The sequence below is a fragment of the Eschrichtius robustus genome, chromosome 1 (assembly GCF_028021215.1).
Source record: "Eschrichtius robustus isolate mEscRob2 chromosome 1, mEscRob2.pri, whole genome shotgun sequence".
Lineage (NCBI taxonomy): Eukaryota > Metazoa > Chordata > Mammalia > Artiodactyla > Eschrichtiidae > Eschrichtius > Eschrichtius robustus.
Window position 1 is genome coordinate 75,732,731 of NC_090824.1, and position 27,956 is coordinate 75,760,686.

The following is a 27,956-nucleotide window of genomic DNA, read 5'->3' on the forward strand; positions in this document are numbered from 1 at the left end:
TTATATGTAGTAGTGTGTATATGTTAATCCCAAACTCCTAATTTATCCACCCCGCACCTTTCTCCTTTGGTAACCATAAATTTGTTTTCTAAGTCTGTGAGTCTGTTTCTGTTTTGTAAATAAGTTCCTTTGTATACTTTTTTAGTATATTGCTTATATAAGCGATATTATATGATATTTGTCTTTCTCTGTCTGCCTTACTTCACTTAGTATGATAATCTCTAGGTCCACCCATGTTGTTGCAAATGGCATTATTTCATCCTTTTTATGGCTGAGTAATATTCCATTGTATATATATACCACATCTTTTTTATCTATTCATCCATTGATGGATATTTAGGTTGCTTCCATGTCTTGGCTATTGTGAATAGTGCTGCAATGAACATTGGGGTGCATGTATCTTTCTGAATTATAGTTTTGTCTGGATATGTGCCCAGGAGTAGGACTGCTGGATCATGTGGCAACTCTATTTTTAGTGTTTTGAGGAACCTCCATACTGTTTTCCATAGTGGCTGCACCAATTTCCATTCCCATCAACAGTGTAACATGGTTCCCTTTTCTCCACACCCTCTCCAGACACCTAAAGTGCTTCCTCCAGAGGTTGACATTGAAAACCTGTCACCTTAAAGAAACCTATTGCAAGGATCTCTTTTCTGCTTTGATCATTAACCAAAGGCTAACATACTTGCTCTTGGCAAAGAAATGTCCTCAGGGATAACAGGATGAAACTTCTGTGTGAGGGCTTTAGTTACCCCCAGTGTAAACTACAGACCCTGGTGCTACAGTGCTGCAGTATAACTAACAATGGCTGCAATTGTCTCTCAGAGCTTCTCTAACAAAAATCAAGCCTAACACACTTGAATCTGGGGCTGAATCACATAGGAATTACTGTACTGAAGTTTCTATGTGAGGCTTTGAAATAAACACTGTGGGAGATCAACCAAGATGGCGGAATAGAAAGACCTTGAGCTCATCTTCTCTCACGAGCACACCTAAATCACAACTATTTGCAGAACAACTATTGATGAAAAAGACCAGAACCTTCCAGAAAAGAACTTCTATAAAGCCATAAAGAAGGAACCAGAAAGAGATGGGTCGGGGGTGGGCTTGTGATATAGTCAAGTCCCATAAGCCCTGGTGGGCGACCCACAAACTGGAGAATAATTACATTTGCAGAGGTTCTCCCAGAGTAGTGAGAGGTCTGAGACCCACATTGGGCTCCTCAGCCTGGGGGACCAGCACTGGGAAGATGAACCCCCAGAGCATTTGGCTTTGAAGGTCAGCTGGGCTTACTTTCAGGAATCCCAGGGGGCTGGAGAAAATAGAAACTTCACTCTTAAAGAGTGCACACAAAATCTCATATGCTGCAGGACCCAGAGAAGCAGCAGTAAATTGATAGGAGCTTGGATTAGTCCCACCTGCTGATCCTGAAGAATCTTTTAGAGAGACAATAGGCAACTGCAGCTCACCCTCCGGACACAGACACTGGCAGCAGCCATTTTCGGGAGCTCCTTCTACCACATGGACACTGCTGCTGGCAAGCACCACTGTGGAATCCTCCTTCTAGTGTAGTAGCCCCAGGACCCACCCCAATGCTGGCCCAACAGCCTGCAGGTGTCAGTGCTGGGATGCCTCAGGCAAAGAGACTAACTGGATGGGGACACAGCCTCACCCATCAGCAAACAGGCTGCCTTAAGACTCCATGAGCCCATAGCCACCTCTGGACATGGCCCTGCCCTCCAGGGAGCCTGCTTTAGCATCTGGACCAGCCTCACCCACCAGGGAGCAGACATCAGACACAAGAAAACCACAATCACACAGCTTGCAGACCCAGCCTACCCACCAGCAGGCCAAACCCTGACCTAGGACTGGCTGGGCCCTGGCCATGCCCACTAGCATGCCAACACAAGCTTTAGGACACCCTGGACCCCACACCCTGGACACCCCACAAATGTGTCAGGAACTGGCTCACTCCACCAGTGATCTAACACCAGCTCTGGGACACCTGGGCCCTGCAACCAGACTCCAGGACCTGACTCTGCCTGCCAGTAAGCTGGCATTAACCCCAGGACCTGACTTCACCCACCAGTGGGTATGCAATAGCCCTGGAGTCTTATGGAGCCTGATTCTGCTCACCAATGAGCCGGCACTAGCCCTGAGGACTTCTGGGGTTCCACAGTCAGCTGCCTTGTGACCCAGCCTTGCCAACTGGTGGCCAGCAGCCTCCATATAAGGCGGGGCCTGGTAAGCAACCAGACCAGGGGCCAAACAAGTTCACCAGATGGCCCACAGAGTCAGCCTGCCACAACAGAAGGACCCATGCTGCTCTCATAGGGGGAACACCTAGAGCATATAGCTTGGGTGACAACAGGGGAATATGCTGCTGGGACACGTATGACGTGTACTACAAAAGGCCACTTCTCCAAGGTCAGGAAATGTAAACAACCTAGAAGAAATATAAAAATCAAACAGCAACGTAGGCAAAATGAGGTGACAGAGGAACATGTTCCAGATAGAGGAACAAGATAAAAACCCAGAAGAAGAAGTAAGTGAAGTGGACATTGGAAATCTACATGAAAAAAAGTTCACAGTAGTGCTCATAAGATGATCAAAGAACTCAGGAGAAGGATGGATGCACAGAGTGAGAACTTAGAAGTTTTCAACAAAGAGTTAGAAAATATAAAGAACAACCCAACAGAAATGAAGACTACAATAACTAAAATGAAAAATGAAGACTACAATAACTAAAATGAAAAATACACTAGAAGGATCAACAGTAGACTAAATGATACCTAGGAATCAATCAACGAGCTACAGTAGTGGAAGTCACTGATACTGAACAGAAAAAACATTGAAAAGAAATGAGAACAGTTTAAGAGACCTCTGGGACAACACCAAGCACACTAATATTCACATGATAGGGGTCCAGAAGGAGAAGAGACTGAGAAAGGGGCAGAGAACATATCTGAAGTAATAATAGCTGAAAACTTCCCTAGCCTGGGAAAGCAAACAGTCACCCAAGGCCAGAAAACAGACAGTCCCACACAGGATGAATCTAAAGAGAAACAAACCAAGATAATAATTAAAATGAGAAAAAATTGGGCTTCCCTGGTGGCACAGTGGTTAAGAATCTGCCTGCCAATGCAGGGGACATGGGTTTGAGCCCTGGTCCGGGAAGATTCCACATGCCATGGAGCAACTAAGCCTGTGCACCACAACTACTGAGCCTGCGCTCTAGAGCCCGCGAGCCACAACTACTGAAGCCCATGTGCCTAGAGCCCATGCTCCTCAACAAGAGAAGCCACCGCAGTGAGAAGCCTGTGCACTGCAACAAAGAGTAGCTGCCGCTCGCCGCAACTAGAAGAAAGCCCGTGCACAGCAACGAAGACCCAACTCAGCCAAAAATAAATAAATAAAATAAATAAATTAAAAAATAATAATAAATAAATAAATAATAAAATGAGAAAAAATTAAGATAAAGAGAGAATATAAAAACAGCAAGGGAAAAGCAACAAATAGCATACAAAGGAACTCCCATAAAGCTATCAGCTGACTTTTCAGCAGAAACTCTGTAGGCCAGAAGGGAGTGTCATGATATATTTAAAGTGACAAAAGGGAAAAAGCTACAACCAAGAATGTTCTACCCAGCAAGGCTCTCATTCAGACTTGATGGAGAGATCAAAAGCTTTACAGACAAACAAAAGCTAAAAGACTTCAGCACAACTAAACCAGCTTTACAAGAAACGTTAAACAAAACTTCTCTAAGCAAAAAAGAAAAGCCACAACTACAAACATGAAAATTATGAAATGAAAAATCTCATCCATCAGTCAAGGCAAACATACAGTAAAGGTAGGAAATCATCCATGCACAAAACCAGTAGGAAGGTTAAAAGACAGAAGTAGTAAAATCATATATATATCCATAATAAGCAGTTAAGGGATACACAAAATGATTAGATGTAAAATATTATATCAAAAACAGTAATCATAAGAGGAGGAGAGAACAAATGCAGAATTGTTAAAATGCATTTGAAATTAAGAGATCAGCAACTTAAAACAATCATATATATATATATATAGCTATACAAAAACCTTATGGTAACCACAAACCAAAAACCTATAATAAATACAAGCACAAAAAAGAAAAAGGATCCAAACATAACACTAAATACATTCATTCAATCACAAGAGAACAAAAGAAGAAAGAAAAAAAGACCTACAAAAACAACCCCAAAACAATGAACAAAATAGCAATAAGTACTTATCAATACTTACTTAAAAAGTAAATGGACTATATGCTCTAATCAAAAGACACAGAGTGTCTGGGACTTCCCTGGTGGTCCAGTGGTTAAGACTCCGTGCTCCCAATGCAGGGGGCGTGGGTTCGATCCCTGGTCAGGGAACTAGATCCCACATGCCACAACTAAGAGCCCACACACCGCAACTAAAGATCCTACATGCTGCAATGAAGATCCTGCGTGTTGCAACTAAGACTCAGAGCAGCCAAATAAATAAAAGAAATAAATACATATTAAAAAAGAAAAGACATAGAATGGCTGAATGGATACAAAAACAAAACACATATATATGTTGCCAACAAGAGACTCACTTCAGATCTAAGGACACACACAGACTGAAAGTGAGGGGATGGAAAAAGGTATACCCTGCAAATGGAAATCAAAAGAAAACTTGAATAACAATACTTATACCAAACAAAATAGACTTGAAAATAAAGACTGTTACAAGAGACAAAAAAAAGACACTACATAATGATCAAGGGATCAATCCAAGAAGATATAACAATTGTAAATATATATGCACCCAACACAAAAGCATCTAAATATATAAGGGGAATAACAGTCATAAAAGGAGAAATCGACAGTAACACAATAATAGTAGGAGACTTTAAAACCCAATTACAGGAGTAGAAGGACGTGCTCTCACTCCCTCTTGCAAGAACAGCAGAATCACAACTAACTATTGGACAATCATCGACAGGAAGACACTGGAACTCACCAAAAAAATACCCCACATCCAAAGACAAAGGAGAAGCCACAATGAGATGGTAGGAGGGGCACAATTAGAGTAAAATCAAATCCCATAACTGGTGGGTGGGTGACTCACAGACTGGCGAACACTTATACCACAGAAGTCCACCCACTGGAGTGAAGGTTCTGAGCCCCATGTCAGGCTTCCCAACCTGGGGGTCTGGCAACGGGAGGAGGAATTCACAGAGAATCAGACTTTGAAGCCTAGTGGGAATTGATTGCAGGACTTCGACAGGACTGGGGGAAACAGAGACCCCACTCTTGGAGGGTGCACACAAAATAGTGTGCACACTGCGACCCAGGGGAAGGAGCAGTGACCCCGGGGGAGACTGAACCAGGCCGACCTGCTAGGGTTGGAAGGTCTCCTGCAGAGGCGGGGGGGTGGCTCTGTTTCACCATGGGGACAAGGACACTGGCAGCAGAAATTCTGGGAAGTACTCCTTGGCGTGAGCCCTCCCAGAGTCTGTCATTAGCCCCACCAAAGAGCCCAGGTAGGCTCTAGTGTTGGGTTGCTTCAGGCAAAACAACCAGCAGGGAGGAAATCCAGCCCCACCCATCAACAGTCAAGTGGATTAAACTTTTACTGAGCTCAGACCACCACAGCAACAGTCAGCTCTACCCACCACCAGAGCCTCCCATCAACCCTCTTAGATAGCCTCAACCACCAGCGGGCAGACAGCAGAAGCAAGAAAAACTATAATCCTGCAGCCTGTGGAACAAAAAGCACATTCACAGAAAGATGGACAAGATGAAAAGGCAGAGGGCTATATACCAGATGAAGGAACAAGATAAAACCCCAGAAAAACAACTAAATGAAGTGGAGATAGGCAACCTTCCAGAAAAAGAATTCAGAATAATGATAGTGAAGATGATCTAGGACCTCAGAATAAGAATGGAGGCAAAGATCGAGAAGATGCAAGAAATGTTTAACAAAGACCTAGAAGAATTAAAGAACAAACAAACAGAGATGAACAATACAATAACTGAAATGAAAACTACACTAGAAGGAATCCATAGCAGAATAACTGAGGCAGAAGAACGGATAAGTGACCTGGAAGACAGAATGGTGGAATTCACTGCTGCAGAACAGACTAAAGAAAAAAGAATGAAAAGAAATGAAGACAGCCTAAGAGACCTCTGGGACAACATTAAACGCAACAACATTCGCATTATAGGGGTCCCAGAAGGAGAAGAGAGAGAGAAAGGACCCGAGAAAATATTTGAAGAGATTATAGTCGAAAACTTCCCTAACATAGGAAAGGAAATAGCCACCCAAGTCCAGGAAGCACAGCGAGTCCCATACAGGATAAACCCAAGGAAAAACATGCCGAGACACATAGTAATCAAATTGGCAAAAATTAAAGACAAAGAAAAATTATTGAAAGCAGCAAGGGAAAAATGACAAATAACATACAAGGGAACTCCCATAAGGTTAACAGCTGATTTCTCAGCAGAAACTCTACAAGCCAGAAGGGAGTGGCATGATATACTTAAAGTGATGAAAGGGAAGAACCTACAACCAAGATTACCCTACCCAGCAAGGATCTCATTCAGATTTGATGGAGAAATCAAAAGCTTTACAGACAAGCAAAAGCTAAGAGAATTCAGCACCACCAAACCAGCTCTACAACAAATACTAAAGGAACTGCTCTAAGTGGGAAACACAAGAGAAGAAAAGGACCTACAAAAACAAACCTAAAACAATTAAGAAAATGGTCATAGGAACATACATATCGATAATTACCTTAAACGTGAATGGATTAAATGCTCCAACCAAAAGACACAGGCTTGCTGAATGGATACAAAAACAAGACCCATATATATGCTGTCTACAATGGACCCACTTCAGACCTAGGGACACATACAGACTGAAAGTGAGGGGATGGAAAAAGATATTCCATGCAAATGGAAATCAAAAGAAAGCTGGAGTAGCCATACTCATATCAGATAAAATAGACTTTAAAATAAAGAATGTGACAAGAGACAAGGAAGGACACTACATAATGATCAAGGGATCAATCCAAGAAGAAGATATAACAATTATAAATATATATGCACCCAACATAGGAGCACCTCAATACATAAGGCAACTGCTAACAGCTCTAAAAGAGGAAATCGACAGTAACACAATAATAGTGGGGAACTTTAACACCTCACTTACACCAATGGACAGATCATCCAAAATAAAAATAAATAAGGAAACAGAAGCTTTAAATGACACAATAGACCAGAGAGATTTAATTGACATTTATAGGACATTCCATCCAAAAACAGCAGGTTACACTTTCTTCTCAAGTGCGCACGGAACATTCTCCAGGATAGATCACATCTTGGGTCACAAATCAAGCCTCAGTAAATTTAAGAAAATTGAAATCATATCAAGCATCTTTTCTGACCACAACGCTATGAGATTAGAAATGAATTACAGGGAAAAAAACGTAAAAAAGACAAACACATGGAGGCTAAACAATACGTTACTAAATAACCAAGAGATCACTGAAGAAATCAAAGAGGAAATCAAAAAATACCTAGAGACAAATGACAATGAAAACACGACGATCCAAAACCTATGGGATGCAGCAAAAGCAGTTCTAAGAGGGAAGTTTATAGCTATACAAACCTACCTAAAGAAACAAGAAAGTCTCAAGTAAACAATCTAACCTTACACCTAAAGGAACTAGAGAAAGAAGAACAAACAAAACCCAAAGTTAGCAGAAGGAAAGAAATCATAAAAATCAGGGCGGAAATAAATGAAACAGAAACAAAGAAAACAATAGCAAAGATCAATAAAACTAAAAGCTGGTTCTTTGAGAAGATAAACAAAATTGATAAGCCATTAGCCAGACTCATTAAGAAAAAGAGGGAGAGGACTCAAATCAATAAAATCAGAAATGAAAAAGGAGAAGTTACAACAGACACCACAGAAATACAAAGCATCCTAAGAGACTACTACCAGCAACTCTACGCCAATAAGATGGACAACCTGGATGAAATGGACAAATTCTTAGAAAGGTATAACCTGCCAAGACTGAACCAGGAAGAAACAGAAAATATGAACAGACCAATCACAAGTAATGAAATTGAAACTGTGATTAAAAATCTTCCAACAAACAAAAGTCCAGGACCAGATGGCTTCACAGGTGAATTCTATCAAACATTTAGAGAAGAGCTAACACCCATCCTTCTCAAACTCTTCCAAAAAATTGCAGAGGAAGGAACACTCCCAAACTCATTCTATGAGGTCACCGTCACCCTGATACCAAAACCAGACAAAGACACTACAAAAAAAGAAAATTACAGACCAATATCACTGATGAACATAGATGCAAAAATCCTCAACAAAATACTAGCAAACAGAATCCAACAACACATTAAACGGATCATACACCACGATCAAGTGGGATTTATCCCAGGGACGCAAGGATTCTTCAATATACGCAAATCAATCAATGTGATACACCATATTAACAAATTGAAGAATAAAAACCATATGATCATCTCAATAGATGCAGAAAAAGCTTTTGACAAAATTCAACACCCATTTATGATAAAAACTCTCCAGAAACTAGGCATAGAGGGAACCTACCTCAACATAATAAAGTCCATATACGACAAACCAACAGCAAACATCATTCTCAACGGTGAAAAACTGGAAGCATTTCCTCTAAGATCAGGAACGAGACAAGGATGTCCACTCTCACCACTATTATTCAATATAGTTTTGGAAGTCCTACCCACGGCAATCAGAGAAGAAAAAGAAATAAAAGGAATACAAATTGGAAAAGAAGAAGTAAAACTGTCACTGTTTGCAGATGACATGATACAATACATAGAGAATCCTAAAGATGCCACCAGAAAACTACTAGAGCTAACCAATGAATTTGGTAAAGTTGCAGGATACAAAATTAATGCACAGAAATCTCTTGCATTCCTATACACTAATGATGAAAAATCTGAAAGAGAAATTATGAAAACACTCCCATTTACCATTGCAACAAAAAGAATAAAATACCTAGGAATAAACCTACCTAGGGAAACAAAAGACCTGTATGCAGAAAACTATAAGACACTGACGAAAGAAATTAAAGATGATACCAACAGATGAAGAGATATACCATGTTCTTGGATTGGAAGAATCAATATTTTGAAAATGACTATACTACCCAAAGCAATCTACAGATTCAATGCAATCCCTATCAAATTACCAATGGCATTTTTTACAGAACTAGAACAAATCATCTTAAAATTTGTATGGAGACACAAAAGACCCCAAATAGCCAAAGCAGTCTTGAGGCAAAAAAATGGAGCTGGAGGAATCAGACTCCCTGACTTCAGACTATACTACAAAGCTACAGTAATCAAGACAATATGGTACTGGCACAAAAACAGAAACATAGATCAATGGAACAAGATAGAAAGCCCAGAGATAAACCCACACACCTATGGTCAACTAATCTATGACAAAGGAGGCAAAGATATACAATGGAGAAAAGACAGTCTCTTCAATAAGTGGTGCTGGGAAAACTGGACAGCTACATGTAAAAGAATGAAATTAGAACACTCCCTAACACCATACACAAAAATAAACTCAAAAGGGATTAGAGACCTAAATGTAAGACCGGACACTATAAAACTCTTAGAGGAAAACATAGGAAGAACACTCTTTGACATAAATCACAGCAAGATTTTTTTTTGATCCACCTCCTAGAGTAATGGAAATAAAAACAAAAATAAACAAATGGGACCTAATGAAACTTCAAAGCTTTTGCACAGCAAAGGAAACCATATACAAGACGAAAAAACAACCCTCAGAATGGGAGAAAATATTTGCAAACAAATCAACGGACAAAGGATTAATCTCCAAAATATATAAACAGCTCATTCAGCTCAATATTAAAGAAACAAACAACCCAATCCAAAAATGGGCAGAAGACCTAAATAGACATTTCTCCAAAGAAGACATACAGACGGCCAAGAAGCACATGAAAAGATGCTCAACATCACTAATTATTAGAGAAATGCAAATCAAAACTACAATGAGGTATCACCTCACACCAGTTAGAATGGGCATCATCAGAAAATCTACAAACAACAAATGCTGGAGAGGGTGTGGAGAAAAGGGAACCCTCTTGCACTGTTGGTGGGAATGTAAATTGATACAGCCACTATGGAGAACAATATGGAGGTTCCTTAAAAAACTAAAAATAGATTTACCATATGATCCAGCAATCCCACTACTGGGCATATACCCAGAGAAAACCATAATTCAAAAAGACACATGCACCCCAATGTTCATTGCAGCACTATTTACAATAGCCAGGTCATGGAAGCAACCTAAATGCCCATCGACAGACGAATGGATAAAGAAGTTGTGGTACATATATACAATGGAATATTACTCAGCCATAAAAAGGAACGAAACTGAGCCATTTGTTGAGATGTGGATGGATCTAGAGACTGTCATACAGAGTGAAGTAAGTCAGAAAGACAAAAAGAAATATTGTATATTAACGCATGTATGTGGAACCTAGAAAAATGGTACAGATGAGCCGGTTTGCAGGGCAGAAGTTGAGACACAGATGTAGAGAACAGACATATGGACACCAAGGGGGGAAAACTGCGGTGGGGTGGGGATGGTGGTGTGCTGAATAGGGCAATTGGGATTGAAATGTATACACTGATGTGTATAAAATTGATGACTAATAAGAACCTGCAGTATAAAAAAACAAACAAACAAAACAAAACAAAAACCCAGTTACAAAAAAAAAAAAAACCCAATTATATCAATGGACAGATCATCCAGACAGAAAATCAGTAAGTAAACAGAGGCCTTAAATAACACATTAGAGAAAATGAACTTAATTTATATAGAGAGCATTCCATCTGAAAGGAGCAGAATACACATTCTTTTCAAGTGCACGTGGAACATTCTCCAGGATAGATCACATACTAGGCCACAAAACAAGCCTTGGTAAATTTAAGAAAATTGAAATCATATCAAGCATCCTTTCTGACCACAATGCTACAAGATTAGAAATCAACTAAAAGAGAAAAACCACAAAACAAAACAAAACAAAACACGTGGTGACTAAACAATATGCTATTAAACAACCAATGGATTACTGAAGAAATCAAAGAGGAAATCAAAAGTACCTAGAGACAAATGAAAATGAAAACATGATGATCCAAAACATATGGGATGCAGCAAAAGCAGTTCTAAGAGGGAAGTTTATAGTGATACAACTTTATCTCAGGAAACAAGAAAAATCTCAAATAAACAACATAACCTTGCATCTAAGGGAACTAGAAAAGAACAAACAAAACCCAAATTAGTAGAAGGAAAGAAATCATACAGATCAGAGCAGAAATAAATGAAATAGAGACTAAAAAAAAATAGAAAAGATCAATGAAAGTAACAGCTGGTTCTTTAAAAATATAAACAAAATTGATAAAACTTTAGCCAGACCCTAGAGACACAGATGCAGAGAACAAACATATGGGAGGAAGCGGGGGTGTGGTGGGGTTGGATGAACTGGGAGATTGGGATTGACATACATACACTAATATGTATAAAATAGATAACTAATAAGAACCTGCTGTATAAAAAATAAATAAATAAAATAAAATTCAAAACAAACAAATAAAAACTTTAGCCAGACTCCAAAAGAAAAAAAGGGAGATGGCAAAAATAAATAAAATCAGAAATTAAAAAGGAGAAGTTACAATGGACACACAGAAATACAAAGCATCATAAGAGACTACTACGAACTATATGTGAATAAAATGGACAACCTAGAAGAAATGGACAAATTCTTAGAAAGGTACTATCTCCCAAGACTTAACCAGGAAGAAATAGAAAATAGAAACAGGCCAATTATGAGTAATGAAGTTGAATCAGTAATTGAAAAATTCTTAACTAACAAACACCTAGAGAAGAGTTAACACCTATCACTCTCAAACTGTTCCAAGAAAAACTGAAGAGAAAGGAACAATTCTGAACTCATTCTACAAGGCAAATGTCACCCTCATACCAAAACCAGACAAAGATATTATACAAAAAAGAAAATCGTAGGCCAATATCACTGATGAACACGAATGCAAAATCCTCAACAAAATTTTAGCAAACCAAATGCAACAATACATTAAAAGGATCACACATCATGACTGAGTGGAATTTACCCCAGAGATGCAACGATTTTTCAATATGCACAAATGAATCAATGTGGTATACCACATTGACAAACTGAAGAATAAAAACCATGTGATCATCTCAATAGATGCAGAAAAAGCTTTTGACAAAATTCTAAATTCATTTATGATAAAAAAAATCCTCCAGAAAGTGGGCATTGAGGGAACCTACCTCAACATAATAAAGGCCATACAGCTAATAACATACTCAATGGTGAAAAGCTGAAAGCATTTTCTCTAAGATCAGGAGCAAGACAAGGATGCCAACTCTCGCCACTTTTATTCAACATTGTATTGGAAGTCCTAGCCATAGCAATCACACAAGAAAAAGAAATAAATGGAATCCAAATTGGAAAGGAAGAAGTAAAACAGTCACTGTTTGCATATGACATGATATTAACACTATACACAGGAAATCCTAAAGATACCACCAGAAAGCTACTAGCACTCATCAATGAATTCAGTAAAGTTTCAGGATACAAAATTAATACAAAGAAATCTGTTGCATTTCTATACACTAACAATGAAAGATCAGAAAGAGAAATTAAGGAAACAATATCTTTTACTATGACATCCAAAAGAATAAAATACCTAGGAATAAACCTACCTAAGGAGGAAAAAGACCTGTACTCTGAAAACTATGAGACACTGATGAAAGAAACTGAAGATGACACAAAAAGATGGAAAGATTTACCATGTTCTTGGATTGGAAGAATCAATATTGTTAAAATGATTATGCTACCCAAGGCAATCTACAGATTCAATTCAATTCCTATCAAATTACCAATGGCATTTTTCACAGAACTAGAACAAAATAAATTAAAGTTTGTATGGAAACGCAAAAGACCCCCAAATAGTGAAAGCAATCCTGAGAAAGAAAAACTGAGCTGGACGAATCATGCTCCCTGGCTTCAAACTATACTACAAAGCTACAGTAATGAAAACAGTATGGTACTGGCACAGAAACAAAAATAGAGATCAATGGAACAGGACAGAAAGCCCAGAAATAAACCCATGCACTTATGGTCAATTAATCTATGACAAAGGAGGTAAGAATATACAATGGAGGAAAGACAGTCTCTTTGATAAATGGTGCTGGGAAAACTGGACAGCTACCTGTAAACGAATGAAATTAGAACATTCTCTAACACCATACACAAAAATAAACTCAAAATGGGTTAAAGACCTAAATGTAAGACCGGATACTATAAAACTCCTAAAGGAAAACATAGGCAGGACGTCCTAACATGAATCACAGCAATATCTTTTTGGATGCACCTCCTACAGTAATGGAAATAAAAACAAAAATAAACAAATGGGACCTAATTAAACTTAAAAGCTTTTGCACAACAAAGGAAACCATAAAGAAAATGAAAAAACAACTTACAGAATGGGAAAAAAATATTTGCCAACAATGCAACCAACAAGGGATTAGTCTCCAAAACTTACATACAACACATTTGGCTCAGTATCAAAAAAACAAGCAGCCCAATCAAAAAATGGGCAGAAGACCTACATAGACATTTCTCCAAAGAAGATATACAGATGGCCAACAGGCACATAAAAAGATGCTCAACATCACTAATTATTAGACAAACACAAACCAAAACTATAATGAGATATCACCTCACAACAGTCAGAATGGCCATCATCAAAAAATCTACAAACAATAAATGCTGGAGAGGGTGTAGAGAAAAGGGAACCCTCCTACACTGTTGGTGGGAATATAAATTGGTACAGCCACTATGGAGAACAGTATGGAGGTTCCTTAAGAAACTAAAAAATAGAGCTACCATATGATCCAGCAATCCCACTCCTGGGCATATATCTGGAGAAAAACATGGTTCAAAAGGATATATGCACCTCAGTGTTCATGGCAGTGCTGTTTACAATAGCCAACACATGGAAACAACCTAAATGTCCATCAACAGATGAATGGATAAAGAAGGTGTGGTAAATATATACAATGGAATATTACTCAGCCATAAAAAAGAATGAAATAATGCCATGTGCAGCAACATGGATGGATCTGGAAATTATCATACTAAGTGAAGTAAGACAGACAGAGAAAGACAAATATCATATGATATCGCTTATTTGTGGAATCTAAAAAAAAATGAAACAAGTGAATTTATTTACAAAACAGAAGCAGACTCACAGACTTAAAGAACAAACTTATGGTTACCAGTGGGGAAGTGTAGGGGGGAGGGATAGACTGGAAGTTTGGGATTGACATGTACACACTGCTATATTTAAAATAGATAACCAACAGGGACCTACCGTATAGCACAGGGAATGCAGCTCAATATTCTGTAATAACCCAAAAGGGAAAAGAATCTGAAAAAGGAATAGATACATGTATATGCATAACTGAATCACTTTGTTGTACACCTGAAACTAACACAACATTGTTAATCAACTATGCTCCAATATATTGATAAAATAAAAATTAAAAAAATAAAGTTATTACAAAATAATGGCTATATTTCTCTGTGCCGTACAATATATCCTTGTTGCTTATTTATTTTATACATAGTAGTGTCTCTTAACTTCAACTTAAAAACTTAGCTTTTAATATCAAAAATTGGAATAAATGTACTTCAATAGAGGAATAGCAAATGTTTAAATTAAACAATATACAAACAGTAATAATAACTTTATAGACATGTAAAAAAGTCTATAATAAAAGAAAGAGAAAAAAAGAATGGATATATGTGTATGTATAACTGAATCACTTTGCTGTACACCTGAAACTAACACAACATTGTAAATCAACTATATCCCAATATAAAATAAAAGTTAAATTTAAAAAAGAAACAGAAAAAAAAAAGAATAAAACACATAGGAATAAACCTACCTAAGGAGATAAAAGACCTGTACTTGGAAAACTATAAGAAACCAATGAAAGAAATTGAAGATGATACAAACAGATGGAAAGATATACCATGTCCTTGGATTGGAAGAATTAATATTGCTAAAATGATCATACTACCCAAGGCAATCTACAGATTCAATGCAATCCCTATCAAAATACCAATGGCATTTTTCACTGAACTAGAAGAAATCATTTTAAAATTTGTATGGAGACACAAAAGACCCCAAATAGCCCAAAAAATCTTGAAAATGAGCAGAGCTGGAGGACTCATGCTCCCTGACTTCAGATTATACTATAAAAGCTACAGTCATCAAAGCAATATGGTACTGGCTCAAAAACAGACACATAAAATCAATGGATAGAGTAGAGAGTCCAGAAATAAATCCACACACTTATGTTCAATTAATCTATGACAAAGGAGACAAGAATATACAATGGAGAAAAGACATATCTTTGATATGTGGTGCTGAGAAAACCGGACAGCTACAGGTAAACGAATGAAATTAGAACATTCTCTAACACCATATACAAAAATAAACACAAAACAGATAAAAAACCTAAATGGGGGCTTCCCTGGTGGTGCAGTGGTTAAGAATCCGCCTGCCAACGCAGGGGACACGGGTTTGAGCCCTGGTCCGGGAAGATCCCACATGCCCTGGAGCAACTAAGCCCGTGTGCCACAACTACTGAGCCCATGTGCCTAGAGCCTGTGCTCCAAAACAAAGAGAAGCCACTGCAATGAGAAGCCTGCACACACAACAAAAAGTAGCCCCCACTTGACACAACTAGAGAAAGCCCATGTACAGCAACGGAGACCCAATGCAGCCAAAAAAAAAGAAAAAAAAATCCTACATGGAAGACCAAAAGCATAAAACTCTCAGAGGAAAACAGGCAGAACACTCTTTAACATAAACCACAGCAATAATTTTTTATATCTGTCTCCTAATGCAAAGGAAATAAAATAAAAAGTAAACAAATGGGACCTAATTAAACTTAAAAGCTTTTGCACAGCAAGGGAAACCATCGACAAAATGAAAAAACCTGCTGAATAAGACAATATATTTGCAAATGACATGACCAATAAGAGGTTTATATCCACAACATATAAACAGCTAATACAACTCAACGTAAAAAAAAAAATCCAATTTAAAAATGTGCAGGGACCTCCGTGGTTAAGAATCCACCTGCCAATGCAGGGGACACAGGTTCAAGCCCTGGTCTGGGAAGATCCCACATGGTCTGGAGTAACTGAGCCTATGCGCCACAACAACTGAGCCTGCAATCTGCAGGCCGCGAGCCACAACTACTGAGCCTGCGCACCACAACTATTGAAGCTTGTGTGCCCTAGAGCCCATGCACCGCAACTACGGAGCTCCCGTACTGCAACTACTGAAGCCCACGCATTCTAGGGCCTGCGTGTTGCAACTACTGAGCCCCTGTGCTGCAACTACTGAAGCTTGCGCACCTAGAGCCCATGCTCCACAACACGGGAAGGCACTGCAATGAGAAGCCTGTGCACAGCAAGGAAGAGTAGCCCCCGCCTGCTGCAACTAGAGGGAGACCATGTGCAGCAACAAAGACCCAAAGCAGCCAAAAAAAAAAAAAAAAGTGCAGAAGAAGTGAATAGACACTTTTCCAAAGAGGAAATGCAGATGGCCAACACATGAAAAGATTTTCAACATTGTTAACCATCAGGGAAATGCAAATCAAAGCCACAACGAGATATCACCTCACACCAGTTAGAATGGCTATCATCAAAAAGAACACAAGGGCTTCAGTGGTGGCGCAGTGGTTGAGAATCTGCCTGCCGATGCAGGGGACACGGGTTCGAGCCCTGGTCTGGGAAGATCCCACATGCCGCGGAGCAACTAGGCCCGTGAGCCACAACTACTGAGCCTGCGCGTCTGGAGCCTGTGCTCCGCAACAAGAGAGGCCACGATAGTGAGAGGCCTGCGCACCGTGATGAAGAGTGGCCCCTGCTTGTCGCAACTCGAGAAAGCCCTCATACAGAAACGAAGACCCAACACAGACAAAAATAAATAAATAAATAAATAATAATTAAAAAAAAAAAAGAACACAAATAACAAATGTTTGTGAGGATGTGGAGAAAAGGGAACCCTTGCACACTGTTGGTGGGAATGTAAATTGGTGCAGCCACTATGGAAAACAATATGGAGGTTCCTTAAAAAACTAAAAATAGAGTTGCCATATGACCCAGCAATCCCACTCCTGAGCATATATCCAGAGAAAACTATAATTCGAAAGGATACATGCACCCCAATGTTCACAGCAGCATTATTTACAATTGCCAAGATATGGAAGCAACCTAAGTGCCTATCAACAGATGAGTGGATGAAGAAGATGCTGTATATATATATATATACAGTGGAATACTACTCAGCCATAAAAAAACAATGAGATGTTTCCATTTGCAGCAACAAGGAAGGACCTAGAGAATACTATGCTTAGTAAAATAAGTCAGACAAAGACAAACCCTGTATGATATCACTTATATATGAAATCTAAAAATTACAACAAACTAGTCAATAAACAAAAAAGAAGCAACTCACAGATATAGAAAACAAACTAGTGGGGAGAGGAAAGGAGTTGGTGCTATTAAGAGGTACAAATTATTATGTATGAAATAAGCTACAAGGATATGTTATACAATACAGGGAATATAGCCAATATTTTATAATAACTATAAATGGAGTATAGCCTTTAAAAATTGTGAATGACTACATTTACTCCTATAACTTATATAGTACTGTATATCAACTATACTTCAATTTTTAAAAAAGCACAATGAGAGAGGAGGATCAACATGGCAATGTAGGAGGACGTGGAGATCACCTTTCCCCACAAATACATCAAAAATATTTAAATGTACATGTCATAATTAAAGAACCAATGTTGATATATATATATATATTTTAAATATATTTATTTATTTATTTATTTTATTTATTTATGGCTGTGTTGGGTCTTCGTTTCTGTGCGAGGGCTTCCTCTAGTTGCGGCAAGTGGGGGCCACTCTTCATCACGGTGCGTGCCAATGTTGATATATTAAAAAGAAAATACAGGGCTTCCCTGGTGGCGCAGTGGTTAAGAATCTGCCTGCCAATGCAGGGGACACGGGTTTGAGCCCTGGTCTGGGAAGATCCCACATGCTGCAGAGCAACTAAGCCCATGAGCCACAACTACTGAGCCTGTGCTCTAGAGCCCGTGAGCCACAAACTACTGAGCCCGCATGCCACAACTACTGAAGCCCGCGTGCTTAGAGCCTGTGCTCCACAGCAAGAGAAGCCACCACAATGAGAAGCCCACGCACTGCAACAAAGAGTAGCCCCCGCTCACCACAACTAGAGAAAGCCCGTGTGCAGCAATGAAGACTCAACACAGCCAAAAATAAATAAATTAATTTTTTTAAAAAAGAGAAAGAAAATACATCTAAATATGAAACAAGTTTCACAGAAAACCAACTGGAAACTGCCAGAAGATCTCTTATAGAACCAAAGCTGCAAGAAAGATCTCCATGTAACCAGGTAGGATAGGGGAAAAAAAAAAAAGAAAGGCGTCAGGATGGGACTGGTGCCCCTGGGAGTGATCTGTGATGGAGAGAATGTCCACATGGGCTGGCCCTGGCCCTGGGGAGCCTTCTTGCCTGCTGAGAGGTCCACTGGGACAGACAGAGGGCTGGAGGGGCTTAGACTCTGTTTGCAAGGACTGTGCTTATGCTGGCTTGCTAGCAATCAGGATGGAGAAAGACCAGGGCTGATGGCTGCTGCCTTGTCACACTTCCCTGACCAAATCGTGTGCTGGGAGGGCTGCTAGTACATGCAGCAGTTGGGTGCTGAATCTCAGATGGATGGACCCTGGGAGAGGACTTGGTCTAGCTGTGCAGAGACAGCCCAGAGGGCCTTGGGTGTGGTCCAGGCAGAACTTTGGAGGTGATTATCAGCACACTGATAGTGGGGGTGGGTCTGGCCATAGTGGACTTTGTTGGCATGCACACTGGGTGGTGCCACAGAAACGAATGTCTCGGGTGGAGAGCCCCTGGGGAGGAGTAGGCAGCAGTTGTTTCTTGGCAGTAGTGCTCCAGCTCCATTCACCCCACACAGAAGCTTAGAGTCGGCTCTGGGGCAGATAGGCCCTGGGAGAGGCCTGCTACAGAGGCAGCCCAGGTTGCAGGTGGCAGCACAACCACCTCGATTCCTGCAGCCACAGTGCCTTGGCCCCCAGCACCAGCCCACTCCACACCATAGCCTAGCACTAAGTCTAGTACAAATGCAACAGAGAAAGGGTTGTGACCTTGGGTTGATTCTGGTCAGAATCATGGATGCCTGCACCAGTGGGACATAGGTTTGCTGTGACCGCATGGGCTTTACATGCTTCAGTGGTCACCTCCTTTGGGGCAGGGCACACACTCAAGGGCAATGGACCTTATCAAATACGACCCTCAGGGCTTCTACTCCAAGAACTGAGGAGTGGACCCTACCCCTGACAGGGCTGTTACAGCCATGGAAAAAAGAGGAGGCCCCACCCAAAATCCAGGGGAGGCTCTGGACACCACAACACAAATCCCACCTCCTATTAAAAGGATAATGGCCAACACACTCTGAAGAAATATGTGGCTAGCATCCATGCAAAAACCAGCCCTCACAACAAAAATATTGGACTCACACAGTCTACACACAGATGCTCCCATATAAAAATACCCCTTCAAGACCACAGTAGATAACTGTTTCTCCTAAATTCATAGAGACAGAGAAAGTTAAGTAAAATGAAAAAGAAGAGGAACTACTCCAATTAAAAGAACAAGAAAAATCCCATGAAAGAACAAATAGTGAAACAGACCTCACCAGTCTACTAGACCCTGAGTTCAAAAAGGAGGTAATAATCGTGCTAAAGGAATTAAGAAAGATTATTAATAGAAATGCAGATCACTGTAACAAGGAACTAGAAACTATAAAGAGGAGCCAATCAAAATAAGACAACTCAATTGCCAACATAAAAAACAATATAAAAGCAATGAATAGCAGACTAAATAATGCAGAAGAAGGAATAAGTGATATAGAAGATAGAATAATGGGAATCACCCAGTCAGAACAGCAGACAGAAAGACAAATAAAAATCAAATGAAAGCAACATATGAGATATATGGGATCATTCAAAGCATACCAAACTACACAAAACAGGAGTTCCAGAAGGAGAAGAGAGAGAGGAGAGGATCAAAAATGTATTTGAAGAAATTCTGGCTGAAAACTTCCCAAAGCTAAAGAAGGAAACAGATATCCAGGTACGGGAAGCACAGAGGTTCCCAAACAAGATGAACCCAAACAGATCCAGACCAAGACATATTATAATTAAAATGGCAAAAATTAAAAATAAAGAGAGGATTCTAAAGCCAGCAAGAGAAAAACAAAGAGTCAGTTACAAGGGAACCCCCATTAAGGATATCAGCTGATTTCTCTGCAGAAACTGTGGGCCAGAAGGAAGTGGTATGATATATTCATAATTCTGAAAGGGAAAAACTTGCAACCTAGATACTCCACCCGGCAAGATTATCACTTAGAACAGAAGGAGGAAGAAAGAATTTCTCAGACACGAAAAAACTAAAGAATACAGCAATACTAGACCTACCCTAAAGAAGTATTTAAGGGTCTTCTCTAAATAGAAAAGAAGAATCTATAGGAAAGGGAAAATCACAATAGAAAAGGCAAATATATAAAAGGATTGAAGATCACTTAAATAAGCCAGTACATAGACTAAAAACAATCAAAAAATTTTTGTAAAAGTGATTGTAACTCTAAATAACAGCAAAAGGATAAACATGAAGATGTAAAATAGGACATCAGAATCACAAAATGTGGGGGAGGGGAGTATAAAAATGTAGATCTTTCAGAATGTATCTGAACTTCTTTGACTATCAGTTTAAAACAAATAGATGTAGTTATGGGTCAACATACTGGAAAACCAGGGTGACCACAAATCTAAACCACACAATAGATCCACACAAAAATAAAAAGAAAAGAACTCAAGCATAATACAAAAGAAAACCATCAAACTACAAAATGAAAAACAAAAATAAGAAGAAATCAATAAAGAAGAACTGAAAAATCAACTGGAAAGCAAAGTTTTAAATGGCAATAAATACATACCTATCGGTAATTAATTTAAATATCAATGGACTAAATGCTCCAATCAAAAGACATACAGTGGCAGAGTGGATAAGAAAAACAAGAACCTACAATATGCTGTCTACAAGAGATTTACTTCAGGGTGAAACACACATAGGCTGAAATTGAGTGGATGATAAAAGGTATTTCACGCAAATAAAAATAACAAGACAGGGGTTAGCAATACTTACTTCAGACAAAAGAGACTTTGAAACAAGGTCCATAAAGAAAAACATAGAGGGACATTATAATAATAATAAAGGGATAAATACAAGAAGAGGATATGACACTCATTATCATATATGCACCCAATATAGGAGCACCTAAATATACAAAACAGATACTAACAGAGATAAATGAAGAAATGAGTACAATAATAGTAGGAGACTTAACACCTCACTGACATCAATGGACAGATCATCCAGACAGAAAATCAATAAAGCAACAGAAGTTCTACATGACACAACAGACCAGTTGATTTAACTGATATCTACAGGACACTACATCTAAAAGAAAAAAACCCAGAATACATATTCTATTCAAGTGTGCATTGAACATTCTCTAGGATAGACCACATACTAGGTCACAAAACAAGCCTCAACAAATTTAAGAAGGTAGAAATTATTTCAAGCATCTTTTCTGACCACAAGGGTATGAAACTAGAAATCAACCACAGAAAGAAAAACAGGAAAAGAGTAAATACATGGAGACTAAACAACATGCTACTAAAAAACCAATGGGTCAACAATGAAATCAAAGAGGAAAACAGAAAACATCAAGACTATGACAATGAAAACACAACCTTACAAAATCTACAGGAGGCAGAAAAAGCAGTTCTAAGAAGGAAGTTCATAGTGATACAGACCTTCCTCAAGGACAAGAAACATTTTAAATAAACAACCTAACCTACCACCTAAAAGAATTAGAATAAGAAGAAAAAACAAAAGCCAAAGGTCAGTAGAGGGAAGGAAATAATAAAGATCAGAGAGAAAACAAGTAAAATAGAAATTTAAAAACCAATAGAAAAAATCAGTAAAACCAAGAACTGGTTTTTTTAAAGATAGATAAAATCAAGAAACCTCTAGCCAGCCTCACCAAGAAGAAAAAAGAGAGGACCCAAATAAACAAAATGAGAAACGAATAAGGAGAAATAACAACTGATACTGCAGAAATACAAAAAATCATAAGAGACGACTATGAACAGTTATATGCCAACAAATTGGACACCTAGAAGAAATGGACAAGTTTCTAGAAACATACAGCCTGACAAAACTGAGTCAAGAACAAACAGATAACTTGAACAGACTGAACAGTAGAAGTGAAATAGAATCTGTAATAATAATTTTTAAAACTCCCTGCAAACGAAAGTCTAGGTCTGGATGGCATCACTGGGGAATTCTACCAAACATAAAAAGAACTTACACCTATCCTTCTCAAACTATCCAAATAACTGAAGAGGAGGGAACACTCCCAACTTCTTTCTAAGAAGCCACCATCATCCTGATACCAAAACCAAAGACACTACAAAAAAGGAAAATTACAGGTCAATATCTTTGATGAATATAGATGCAAAAATCCCCAACAAAATACTAGCAAACAGAATCCAACAACACATTAAAAGGATCATACATCATGATCAAGTTGGATTCATTCCAGGGCCACAAGGATGGTTCAAAATACACAAATCAACCAACGTGATACACCACATTAACAAAAATAAAGACAAAAACCACATGATTATCTCGATAGGTGAAGAAAAAGCATTTGATAAAATTCAATATTCATTCATGATAAAAACTCTCACCAAAGTGGATATGGAGGGACCATATCTCAACATAATAAAAGCCATTTATGACAAACCCATACCCAACTTAATCTTCAACAGTGAAAAGCTGAAAGCCTTCCTGCTAAGTTCAGGAACAAGACAAGGATGCCCACTCTCACCACTTCTATTCAACATAGTAATAGAAGTCCTAGCCACAGCAATCAGACAAGAAAAAGAAATAAAAGGTATCCAATTTAGAAGGGACGAGGTAAAACTGTCACTATTTGCAGATGACATAATACTCTATACAGAGAACCCTAAGGTCTCCACACAAAAACTATTAGAGCTAATAAATGAATTCATAAAGGTAGCAGGATATAAGATTAATATACAGAAATCTGTAGCATTTCTTTACACTAACAATGAGATATCAGAAAGAGAAAGTAAAAAAAAAAAATCCTGTTTAAAATCACGTTAAAAAAATAAAATACCTAGGAATAAACTTAACCAAGGAGGTTAAATATCTATATGCTGCAAACTATAAAACACTGATAAAGGAAACTGAAGATGATTCAAGAAATGGAAAGATATTCCATGATCTTGGATTGGAAGAATTAATATTGTTGAAACGGCCATACTACCCAAAGCAATTTACAGATTTAATGTAATCCCTACCAATATACCCATGACATTTTTGACAGAACTAGAACAAATAATCCTAAAATTTATATAGAACCACAAAAGACCGAGAATTGCCAAAGCAATCCTCTGGAAAAAGAACAAAGCTGGAGGCAGAACCCTTCCACACTTCAGACAATACTAAAAAACTACAGTAATCAAACCAGTGTGGTACTGGCACAGAAAGACATATTGACCAATGGAACAGAATAGAGAGCTCAAAAATAAACCCACACAACTACATTCAATTAATCTATGACAAAGGAGGTAAGAATATACAATGGAGAAAAGATAGTCTCTTCAACAAGTGGTGTTGGGAAAGCTGGACAGCTACACATATATCAATGAAATTAGAAGACTCCCTCATATCATACATAAAAATAAACTCAAAATGGTTTAAAGACCTGCATTTAAGACATGACACTATAAATCTCCTAGAAGAGAACTTAGGTAAAACATCCTCTGACATAAATCAAAGCAATACTTTTTTTAGATCAGTCTCCCAAGGCAAAAGAAATATAAGCAAAAAGATACAAATGAGATCTAATCAAACTTAAAAGATTTTGCATAGCAAAGGAAACCATCAGGAAAATGAAAAGACAACCTACTGAATGGGAGAAAATATTTACAAAATGATGTGATGGATAAGGGATTAATATCCAAAATACAGAAACAGCTCATAGAACTCAATATCAGAAAACCAAACAACACAATCAAAAAATGGGCAGAAGGGACTTCCCTGGTGGTCCAGTGGGTGAGACTCTGTGCTCCCAATGCAAGCGGAACCCAGTCAATCCCTGGTTCCTGGACCAGGGATTGACCGGGTTTGATCCCTGGTCGGCGAACTAGATCCCGCATGTATGCCGCAACTAAGAGTCCGCATGCCACAACTAAGAAGTCCGCATGCCACAACTAGAGATCCTGCGTGCCGCAACAAGACCCAGCGCAGCCAAAATAAATAAATAAATAAACTTTTTGTTTTAAATGGGCAAAAGACCTAAATAGACATTTCTCCAAAGAAGACATACAGATGGCCAACAGGCACATGAAAAGATGCTCAACATCACTAATTATTAGAAAAATGCAAATCAAAACCACACTGAGGTATCACCTCACAGTGGTCAGAATGATTTATATAAAAAGCATTTAAATCTTATAAATAAGCTACAAGAATATATTTTACATCACAGGGAACATAGTCATATTTTATAATAACTAAATTGAGTATAACCTTTTACTATTGTGAGTCACTATGTTGTAAACCTATAAAAATTGCCCCGATCTGGACACTCAGATTAAAGATGAATCTGATGTTCAAATCCAGAATCTGCTGAAACAAAACGAAGAAAGCAACCCACAACTGACTATTGAGAGTGACAGTTGAGATCCCAGAAAAAACAGACCTTCTTTTCATGACTTCATTTTTTGAATGAAGATATGAATTATATATATATCACTTTAAATATTGCCTCTGTCCCCTTTTTTGTCTTCTCCTACATTTTATTGAATACAGGACCACCTCATTTTATCCATTATGTCCCTTTTCTCTTTTCTGTAGGGTCATTCATTCTACAATAAAGTAATAGGTCTTCAAGGTTTTGGTGAACTTCATATGAGCTCTCTCGGTGATGTTAGTTACCGGGTCAGATGTTAGCCTTGGTTGTGCTTCTGTCTTACATAAAACATGTACATGTACAAGGCACTTAACCTTGTTATGGATGGAATGTCTGTATCTTAAGTATTTGAAAAGAAATAAAGGTAAAAGTTTTCATTAAAAAAAGAAAAAAACAACCAGAAATTCATTCTCTCACAGGTCTGGAGGCTAGACATCCACAATCAAATCCATGCTCACTCCAAAGGCTCCAGAAGACAATCTGTCTTTTCCCTTTTTCCTTGTCTTTTCCAGCTTCTGGGAGCTTCAGGCATTCCTCAGCTTGTGGGCACATCACTCCAACCTCTGACTATATGGTCATGTTGCTTCCTCCTCATCTGCCTGTGTCTCTAATAAGAACACTTTCATTGGATTTAGAGTCTACTCAGATAATCCAAGATAATCTCATCTCAAGATCTTTAATTACACCTGCAAAGGCTTTTTTCAAATAAGTAACATTTACAGATTCTGAGGTTTAGGATATGAATATATCTTTTTGGAGGTCACCAATGAACCCATTAGATTATGTATTTATTTAATTAAGTTATGAATATATTTTAAACCCACAAGCTAATATTTTTGCTTTACACAGTCATTTAAAATTAACCTATATTCTTTGCTTTTCATTCCTTGTTGCATCTTTGTGTTTCCTTCTGGGATAATTTTCCTTCAGCCTAAAGAAAAAAAACTATAAGTTTTCTTTAAAATGTAGCTTTGGAGCAATCTCTCCATTTTGATTTGTCTTTAAATGTCTATTGTGTTTTAATTCTGAAGGATCTTTTCGTTGTGTAGAGAATTCTTGATTGGTACTTAGTTATTTTCTTTTAGCACACTGAAATTATCTTGCCACTGGTTTCTGACTACAGTTGTCACTCTTGGTATGTCATTGTCCATCTTACTGATGCACCCATGACTGTCTTTCTTTTAAATGGATACTTTTGGTATTTTCCCTTTGATTTTATTTTCTGCAATTTTACTCTGATAGATCTAGATTTTGATTCATTTTTACTTATCCTGCTTGAGTTTCATTTCATTGAATATTAATACCTTTTATTTAGTTCTGGAAAACTCTAAGTCATTATCACTTTCAATATTGCCTGTGTCCCCCTTCTTTATCTTCTTCTAGATTTAATTAAGTGTAGCTTAGACCTCCTCATTTTCTCTCTTTTCTCCTCTTTAGCATTTTCCATCTTGCCGTCTCTCTGTGCTTTATTCTGGATATTTTCCATTTTTCTCATTTTAGTTGTGTCTAATCTGCTTTTAACCCATCTATTTCCCTCATAAATTTCTGTATTTAGCAGTTCTATCATTTCTATTGATTCATTTTCAAATTTGCAATGTATTTTGCAAACATTTCGTAATTGATACAGGCAAAAAAAATCCACACATAAACATAAATGGATGCCAAAATTATTAGGTGAAATCTGAGGAAGAATAAGATATTTATATGGACTCAAAATATTTTCTCATAGATTACTTAATAATTACAAAGGGAAAAATGATAACTTTTTGATGGAAAATGTGGCAGATGCTTTCTTGGCCAAGTGATCAAAGTTAACATCACCAATAATGGCACAAACTGACATCATGTACCTCCTAATGTGATGCAGTGAAAAAGGATACAATATCACTTCCGTGGTATTCCTGTAAAAAAATTCATAACCTGAATCTAACAACAAACAAACATCAAACAAACCCAAATGGAGGCACTCTCTACAGAACAGCTCATCTATACTCTTCAAAAATGTCAATATCATGAAAAACAAAGAAAAGATAAGGAACTGTTCCAGATTAAAGGAAACTAAGGGGACATGACTGAATGCAATGTATGATCCCAGATTAGATAAGGGGGGTGAGGCAAGCCTGCTATAATGAACATTACTGAGACAATTGACCAAATCTGAAAAATGGACTGGACATTGGGTAATAACCTATCCATGTTACGTTTGCAAACTTGATAGTTGTACTGTCGTTATATAATATCCTTTTCCTAACTGAAATATACAGCAGTAAGGGGGAATGATATTTGCAAATTATTCTCAACTGCTTCAGGAAAAAAATGATAAAGCAAAATGTGGAAAAGTATTAAAAGTTGATGAATTTGAATGAAGGTTTTATGTGAAATTTTTTGTCTTATTCATGTAGCTCTTATATAATTTTGAAATTATTTTAAAACAAAATGCTTTTAAAAAACTTATAGTATCAATTTTCAAAGCCCCAGTTCCTTGCTAAAATTTTAAAGTTCAGCTTTTATCTTCATGAAGTTAGTAAACACAGTTGTTAATGCAGGTTGTGGCTGATAACTCCAATGTCTGGAGTCCTAGTGGGTTTCAGGTCAGCTCTTGTCTCTCTAGCCTGAAAGTGCTCAAAGCACAGTTCTGCCTCTCAGAGGATAAGAGGCTCAGAACAGTGCTGCCATCAGGGTGCCAGACCAAAGTGGGAAATTCTGCTCTGGGCAGACACCTGCCTATGCTGGGCAGAAACGAGATTCAGACTGTATCCCATTTCTCCACCCCAAAAGACCATCGAAAGCGTGGTTCTGTCTCTCCACTGCTTCCTCCAGACCAGGAAT

The 27,956-nt window shown here is 38.2% G+C and overlaps 1 protein-coding gene across 1 annotated transcript in view; it reads right to left on the reverse strand.

Moving 5' to 3' along the window:
- The window catches only part of RPGRIP1 (RPGR interacting protein 1), a 91,663-nt gene that overhangs the window by 25,728 nt on the left and 37,979 nt on the right, over nt 1-27,956 (reverse strand).